General features: G+C 44.4%; 1 pseudogene across 1 annotated transcript; it reads right to left on the bottom strand.

Annotated features, from left to right (window-relative positions):
• Positions 1-2,072: 2,072 nt before the first annotated feature.
• LOC147426978 (putative aldo-keto reductase 1) lies at positions 2,073-4,467 on the bottom strand (annotated as a pseudogene). The gene is made up of 7 exons (XR_015186277.1): positions 4,228-4,467; positions 3,932-4,082; positions 3,450-3,650; positions 3,203-3,374; positions 3,037-3,106; positions 2,853-2,877; positions 2,073-2,471 (listed from the first exon to the last, which is right to left on the bottom strand). The product of XR_015186277.1 is annotated as a putative aldo-keto reductase 1 (transcript).
• Positions 4,468-8,072: the final 3,605 nt, after the last annotated feature.

The following is an 8,072-nucleotide window of genomic DNA, read 5'->3' as shown; positions in this document are numbered from 1 at the left end:
AGCGGTTACATGGGGACGACAACGTCATTGACCAATAGGTTTTGGTTGATTACATTGAACCTCCTCCCTTACCGCATGAACCTGAACGTGTTATGGATTATCATGAGTTGCATACACGACATCACGTACAACAACAAGCTTTAATCAAGTGGAAAGACCGAACTGAATTGAAAGTGCCACTTGGGAAAACATTAGTGTTCTTAAGAAGAAGTTTCCCACTTTTGTTTTCGAGGACGAAAACTCTTCTTAAGGGGGGAGTAATGTCAGGACAAGGGTCCTGTAACCTAAGAACTAGGATGGTCATGGACTACGGCCAAGGGTCGGGCTAAACAGTGTGTAGAGGGGATCCGTTTAGGGCAAGGGGCTAGGAGCCCGCCTATACAGCAGAGGCGAGTCACTTTCTTCCAATAACTAGTTGCACAGAGCTACAACATTGAGGAATTAATTGGTACATAGTGGCCCTTTGGCAGCCTTCCCATGGCACAACAGGTTTGGCTTGGGGTTCTTCGCTTGATGCAAGCTCTTTCCACAACGCGACAGTACACTTGGGATGTTGCTGCCTGTTCCACCCTCATGGACTCGAGGATACAGTTTGAGCTATCATCCACAAGCAGGATGATAGTGATCCAGGGGGGTCAACCTACACTTCAGCCTGCTCTACAGAGCTTACCCCCCCCCCCCGGAGTGGAGCAGTGAGAGACAGGTGTGTTGGGAGCTTGTCTGTGGCCTGACACTCTGGCTCATTTGGCGAGCCCGTTGCTTCCGCATCTTCGAGGCTCGCCTTGTCCCACCTACGGACATTGTTCGCAACTTTAGACTGGAGTTCGTCCATACTCTCAGGGGCCAGTTTGAGAGGCTTCCAGGCAGATTGCATGCAGAAGCACAGAGAGGCTTTTCTACTACTTTGGCGTCCTGGGCCCTTCTTCACCTTGGTCCAAGGTGGACCCAGATGGCACTACCGTCCACTTGTGTGGCTTTCCCCCCCTCCCATCTCGTGATTTAGGCCCCATTGTACTTTTTTTTTTTTCTCATTGGGAGAGTCTCCCCTTGTCTTTGATTTAGCCCTCTCTAGCGTAAACGCCCCATATTAAGGACATCGAGATTGCACACAACGGCATGAGAGCTATGGTCGGAGATTTGAGGCTTGGAGTGGTGCAAAAGATGCACGTAGGAGTTCTTACTTAGCAAAATAGACGTTTTTGGTTCCGACGCAGCAAGCAGATCTTTTGCTACATTTGCGTAGGCTTCGAGGCAAAAAACTCGTTCAAGACATTAAGGACACACATGAGCGCAAAATGATACATTCAATAACCGGGCTTGAACTCAATACTCCACCAAGGGAAATGCTCCTCGGCGGACGACGTATACCAACTACCCAAGTCTGTTTGTCCGACTTTGGGGGAGGGTTTGTTTTACTTGTGGTAACTGTCTGAGTATTGGGGCTTTTACCCTAGTAGAGGTAGTTGTAGCCCTATGAGTAGTTTTAGTAACTAATGAAAGGATTTTTTTTCTGAGAAAAAAAAAGTTTCCCTTGATAAATAACTTTACTCTTGCATGATTGATATCTTTTGCCGTGCAACATTTCAACAAAATTTACAAGAGTGATTAAAATTTTTCCTCAGGACGGCCGACGGCAAAGAAGGAGCAAGGGGCATGCGTCCCTTGTGGCACACATCCATTGAGCTGAAAAAAAAAAGAGCCATTTCCGATCCCCACCATTTTGATAAAGGATTTCCCTCTGCCTTGTCTGAACAGAAGAGCTGGTGACCTACCGCCAGGCTTGTCTGAACCCTACCTAATGTCCAAATAGGCGTGCTCTTCTCGGTGCTTGAGGAAATGAGGTGTTGCCACAAGAGTACATCCCCAAATTTGCATTAGGTCTCACAAGACATTTCCCCTGATTCAAACACAGTTTTGCTTTGGCCATAGCTTAGACGAGCATCAATGCATATCAAAGGACCGATACATATGAGCATGATAAAGCTTTCATGCATATGCGAGGATTGCCATGGTGCTCCCTCTGATATCAACAGTAGAGAAATCAAAAATGCTTTGTCAAAGATGCAAATATCTTAGAAGGTGACAATTGCTCTTGATTAAGAGTAAAGAAAGCTTAAAGTTTCATGGGTCCTTGTTGTGCATGTCACATTGTCTCGAAACTCCTTCGCAGAACAAGATTGTGAGCATCATCATTACATGCATTTTGCATTGCATGGACATGGTTAATCTCCACTACATCCTAAAAGGCATTTTTGCTGATGGCATAATTGGATTGATCAAGAACAGCAATCACAACTTCAAGGGGGGAGTGTCTCCATATTTGTATGTTAACTGCACAACTTCTCCACTGTTTCTTTCCCCAGAAACCTCACTAGCTTGCACTGCAGCTGAAATCTCTTCTAGATCTTTCTTTGAGAGCCTCACCTTCAAAGCTGCCAAGTTCTCGTCAAAGTTCTTCGTCTTTGTTGTACCTGCAAAAAAGCAGCAAATGAAGAGAAGATTCCCCATGGTTAGATCACAAGAAGATTTAGAAATTTTCTCATGTAGGAAAACAGAGTCTTTTCCAGTGTTCTTCATATAATGAATAACATCATGAGCTTCTGCTCGAGAGGCACCGCATACCTAGCTAGGTATGATTGGGGGCAGCGAACCACCGGCCCCCCCACCGGGCCGGCGATCCCCTGCCCCCAATCGTACCTAGCTAGGTATGCAGTGCCTCCCTCACAAAAGCTCATGATGTTGAGGTAAGTCACAATATGGGAATTATTCTGAGAATTTGTCCAAAAATTCTTCTAGATGGAAAGGAGGGTTATAACAAATGAGGCCACTGAGTTCGCATGGATTTTTCATACCTGGAATTGGCACTGAGTCAGCCCTCTGATGACATACCCATGCCAATGCTAATTGACCTGGTGTGATTTGTGATTCGCTCATAGAACACTTTATTCTTTTCGAGATTTTCACCTTGGAACCTCGGCACATGCACTTACAAGTGACTCTCTCTGCTCAAAATTGAGGCCTGACAAACAACAATACCATGCGAGCATCTGTGGCATCGAGAGCTTCAAATATGCCCTTTTCACTAAAGAAACCACGGCCGAGGGGGCTGTATGCAAGATGTCAACTTATGAAGCTTTGCATTGCCATCAAGAATACATGTATACATCACATATAACACATGAATCCACGAAAAACTGAGAACCTGCATATTGGAACAAGATCTTCTTCGGCATCTCTCGACCACAGAGACCATTCAAGCTGAACAGCTGTAACAGGATGGACTGCATGCACACGTCTTATCGTGTTAGCACTTGCCTCGGACAACCCTATGTACTTGACTTTCCCTCTTCGACGAGTTTTTTTAGCTCACCAACCTGCATAATTGTGAGCAAAAGGTAGCTGAGTAGACAGGAGCATTTTAGGCGATACGATTAAAGGCTCATACGCACAGTCTCTTCTATTGGCACCAACTTGTCAACACGGTGCTGGTAATAGAGGTCAATATACTCCACATCAAGCCTCTTCAGGCTGGCTTCGCAAGCCTGCCTCACATACTCTGCACTGCCCTTAACTGAATAAACGCCATTCTCCACGATGTTGCCAAACTTTGTAGCTAACTGTATACGTTCCCGAGGGAAGTGTTTTATAGCCTGCACACAGAGAGAGAAAGGCCCACAATAGGCTACTTTCAGAAACATGCACCAGAACGAGTGAGGAGAATGATGACCATACACATGCAATCCTCCCTTGTTGTGTGCGTGGGTGTGCGAGCCATACACATGCAACCCTCCCTTATTGTGTGCAAGCATGCTCACGCACACACTCATACGTACAGAAACCCTCTACAGCCCCGATGTACTGTCTGTGTTTGTCGTGGATGCAGAAATAGTAGCAACACCAACATTAAAGAGGATGGTTTAAGACAAATTACCTTGCCGACAAGAGCCTCATTGGTGAAGGGGCCATAGATGTCACCGGTGTCAATTGACAGCGTGCTTGATGAGGTCGATGCCCACCTCCTCTTGCACAGGCGTTCCATAGAAAGCAGAGAGGCCCATGCAACCAAGCCCTAGGCGGGACACCTGCCACAAAACATCGAGAATTGCTGAAGCAGAAACCAAAGCCAAACGCATGACAGACGGCCCACACTGATGTTTATCTCCCTCTCTCTCTCTCACACACACACACACACACGAACGAGGGCGCATGACAGACAGGTTGGAATACCTTGAAACCCTGCGATCCAAGGGGGCGCATTTGCTCGAGCGACATGTTGCTAGATCAGTGCGTCTGCAGACAAGTGACTCTGAGGCTGGTGTCACACTGGGACGGGCGTCCCTCACTTTTTGCAGGGTGCCGCCCGTGGCTGCTGTCACACTGGTCCTATTCCAAAAACCTGCGCAGAGGAAGCAACGAATCTTCCTTGGCCAAGTGGTACGACCAGCAGTTTCCTCACTGACTGACACTGTTCAAACCCGGTCATGAGCACTCGCTCCACAGCTTTTGGCAGATGGCCTCCCATGTTGAAACTTGGCCGAGGTGGGAAGGCCGCCCCTCTAACAAACCCGAGCGGCCATCTTTCACTTTTTGGAGCACCAATGAGATTGCGCCAAATAAGCACGGCCATCCCTCCCCCGTCCCAGTGTGACACCAGCCTGAGAAGAGCGCACCATGTTTTATATAGTAGCCATTTTCAACAGGGTGACGAGTGACGACTGAGAGTCAGAGACGCCTAACGGCACTGCCGATAAAAAAGAACAGACACAGACAATTTTTTGTGACGCGGCGAACAAGGTGAAGACTTAAAAAGATGGCCTCAAAAAGGCAACGTTTTTGAAGTGATAGATTGAGTGATAATGGACCTCTCTGTTCGGGAAAGATGTGTGTCAGCTAAATAATCGTACCGTTTTCCATTTCAAAAATGCCGATTGAAGCATAAATATAGCTTTCTAAAATTTCCTCTTGGCAAATTCAAAAAAACAAGTGATAAAATCATTAGGCCTGCCAGGCATGATTAAAAAAAAAATTTGACATGCAATTTTTCAAGCCCCTTTTCATATGCTTTGTGTAATGCAATCAACTTATATAATTTGTCATATATAACGTTAACTTAAAGATATAAACACAAAAAATGACAGGCAATTTGTGATTCTAACATGTCAAATGACATGAGTTTGTTTTAAAGTACTTGTTTTGATAGGCAAAATAGCCCTTGACAAAAAAAAATATGCGTCAATTTTAGGTCAATTTTAAGCCTTGATCTGAGGCTATAGATCCCACTTTAAAATCTCTACATCTCTAAGCTTTTTTAAAAAAACATAAACACAGAGAATTGAATTAAAAAAGCACCATGAAGCTCTACACCCTAAGCTTTAGATCCATATGCTCTACACGCCACTTTAAAAGGTCTACACTTTTAAGCTCTAGAGCCCCTTTTACAAATTTAAAATTGTAGATCCTTAAGTTGTAAATTTCACTTTAAAAGCTTTAAAGTTCTAAGTCCTAAAACTCTAGCGTCTCGGGGTGACCCTCCTCCTGCCTGTGGATTCATGTAACATTTTCACTTTCTTTAATTCAAAGTTTTATTTCTATTAAAAAAAAAACTCTAGGTCCTCATGGATCATTGGAGACTTTACTTTAAAAGTTCTACATCTTTAAGTTTTAGACTTACACTACAACCAAAAAGGGGACCTTCGATGCAAGTTTCGACGCATTCCGTCGAAAAGTCCGTCGATATACGTGTCTCTATAAAACCGTCGCTATATGCATCGATATACGTGTCGAAAGGTAATATTATCGACGCGTATTTCGACGAGCTTAGCGACGCGCATAACGACGACCATAACAGAAAAAAGAAAATTTGGCAAAGGACAGGCAGCTTGGCCTGTGCCCAATGAAAAGATGGACACAACCACAGCCAGACAGCCTGTCCTCTGCCCAAGAAAGCGAGCAGCACCAAAATCAACCGTGCTCCCGCAGAAATTTTGACAGAGTTCCCTTCGTTTTTATATAAACTTTTCAAAAAAAACCATATCATGTATACGCCTCCTACATGCTATCCATGTAGGATCTCACATGAGATTTAAGGCCAATGAAAGAAATGAAATGAACTTTGTGCAAAACCATAACCGTACCAACTTAAAAGCCTAACCATAAACGAACTTAATTTGTGCAAAACCATAACCAAATTAAAACCATAACCGGCCATAACCACTTTGATCAAAACCATAATGCAGATAACCATAACCATAAACAAAATTAACAATAACCATAAGCATAACCAGAAAGTTAAACATAACCATAAACAAAACAAGAACAATAACCATGCATGTCTATACAAGAATAGGAGAAATAACCATGTCTATACAATGACAATGACAATAATCATAACCATAAGGAAAACAATAACTGTCTGAACAATAACCATAATCGTATATGTCTATATAAAAAAGAGACACAGAAGCGTGTCTGTGTCTCACAAAGCATATATATGAAATCCGGCCCACTGATGACTAGGTGTCACAACCTGCACATAGGACAAGTCACAAAATTTGTATTGATATTACTTCACATATACTTACTTAATTAAATCAACTCACACATATTAATGTCTCACCTCAAGCGATCTGCGAGACTCTAAGGCCTCCTAGTCTACAGGCTCTCCTGAAGCATCAAGATCGTTCAATACTTCATAGATACCTCTGCGATATCCATCTGTCTCCTCCTGGCGTGTCGGGGCTCAATGCATTGCAAGATTCTGCATTTATACAAAAATCAAAGTAATAAGAATACATGATTCATCGCATTTTAAAAAACAGCATAGTTAGGATTGGATTAGAAACTCACAAACTCATAGCGAAAGGTGTTGAAGCCTCCACTGCCAAGATGAGATGTTCCCCTGGTCATCTGTCGTATCTGCGTGGCCTGACGCTACTGTCTGAACCGCGTGTCCATTGTCCGCTCATCCTCCTTGATCTGCAGCCACCTCTCGTGTGGGATGCTTGAAGGCTTCGACGAGCTGGTCCTGAAAGCCTTCCGAGCTGCATCTCTTCGATGTTTCACGGTGTCCCGTGCAACACCCTTGATCCACCTCCTCAGAACAGCCTTTGAACCCGGAGCAGGTTGGTTCTCTCTCAGGATGGTCTCCACTATGTAACTGACTTTGTCCTCATCCTGCTCAAGCCAATGCGTCAGAATGCTGGTCAAAAACTCTAGTCGTTCGGCTTCGCCTGAAATCGTGTCGCTCCCTATTGCGTCTCTCTTTCTCTTCTTCGTACCTTTCAAGTCATTTTTGCATCGGCGCTGAATTTAGTATACAGAACTTCATGATCTTTTCTCGCACGGCGTCGTTCATTTTCTTCGGCACAGATATTTTGGTGCCTTCATAGATTGGTTGACATGCCAACTTCCTCAACATGTCTTCAGGAGATAGGCACACGGCTTCTGGTGCTGCTTCGTTAGCGTTCTCCTCGCTTGTCTGGAAGAAGGCATCCAACATCTCCTCCATGCTGTCGTCTTCTGTCTGTAAGCCCTTCTCTACTTCCATCCTTGGCTCTATATTGGTCGGACCTTCACGCATAATCCTTTTTCTCTCTCTCTCAGATGTAGATGCTATGTCGCGAAAATCAATGCCCGTTTCGTAGGAGTCGTATCGTAGATTTTGTACGGTTTCTCTAGCAAACTCTCCGTACTTGTGCACATGCTCATTACATATCCTACGCTTGCACAGGATTTGATACTTGCAGAGTGTGCACGAGCATGCAATCTTTTCCTCCATGTTAGTTGATGACGTTGCCATCTACAATGATTATGAATGTTGTTTTAATATATATACTCCTCACAATGTAAACTACCTCGCATTCTCTAGTCTTGCCCAATCTCCGTATACCTCGGTCCAGAGGTGTACGGAGATCAGGACCACCGGGTCAAAATCTCGTCTTTATTGGTCAAATCCTATATGGGTAGACACATACGTGCACTCCTAGGTGTACATGGCAATGCATGTAGCGGGCAAAACCCCTTTGTCTCTATTAGTTCCATAGTTTCTTCTAGAGGGAGAGAGTGTAACATTT

This window comes from Adiantum capillus-veneris, chromosome 24 (genome assembly GCF_014529385.1).
Source record: "Adiantum capillus-veneris isolate H3 chromosome 24, ASM1452938v2, whole genome shotgun sequence".
Classification (NCBI taxonomy): domain Eukaryota; kingdom Viridiplantae; phylum Streptophyta; class Polypodiopsida; order Polypodiales; family Pteridaceae; genus Adiantum; species Adiantum capillus-veneris.
The sequence above is the reverse complement of the archived record's forward strand: the minus strand, read 5'-3'. Positions and strand labels throughout refer to the sequence as shown.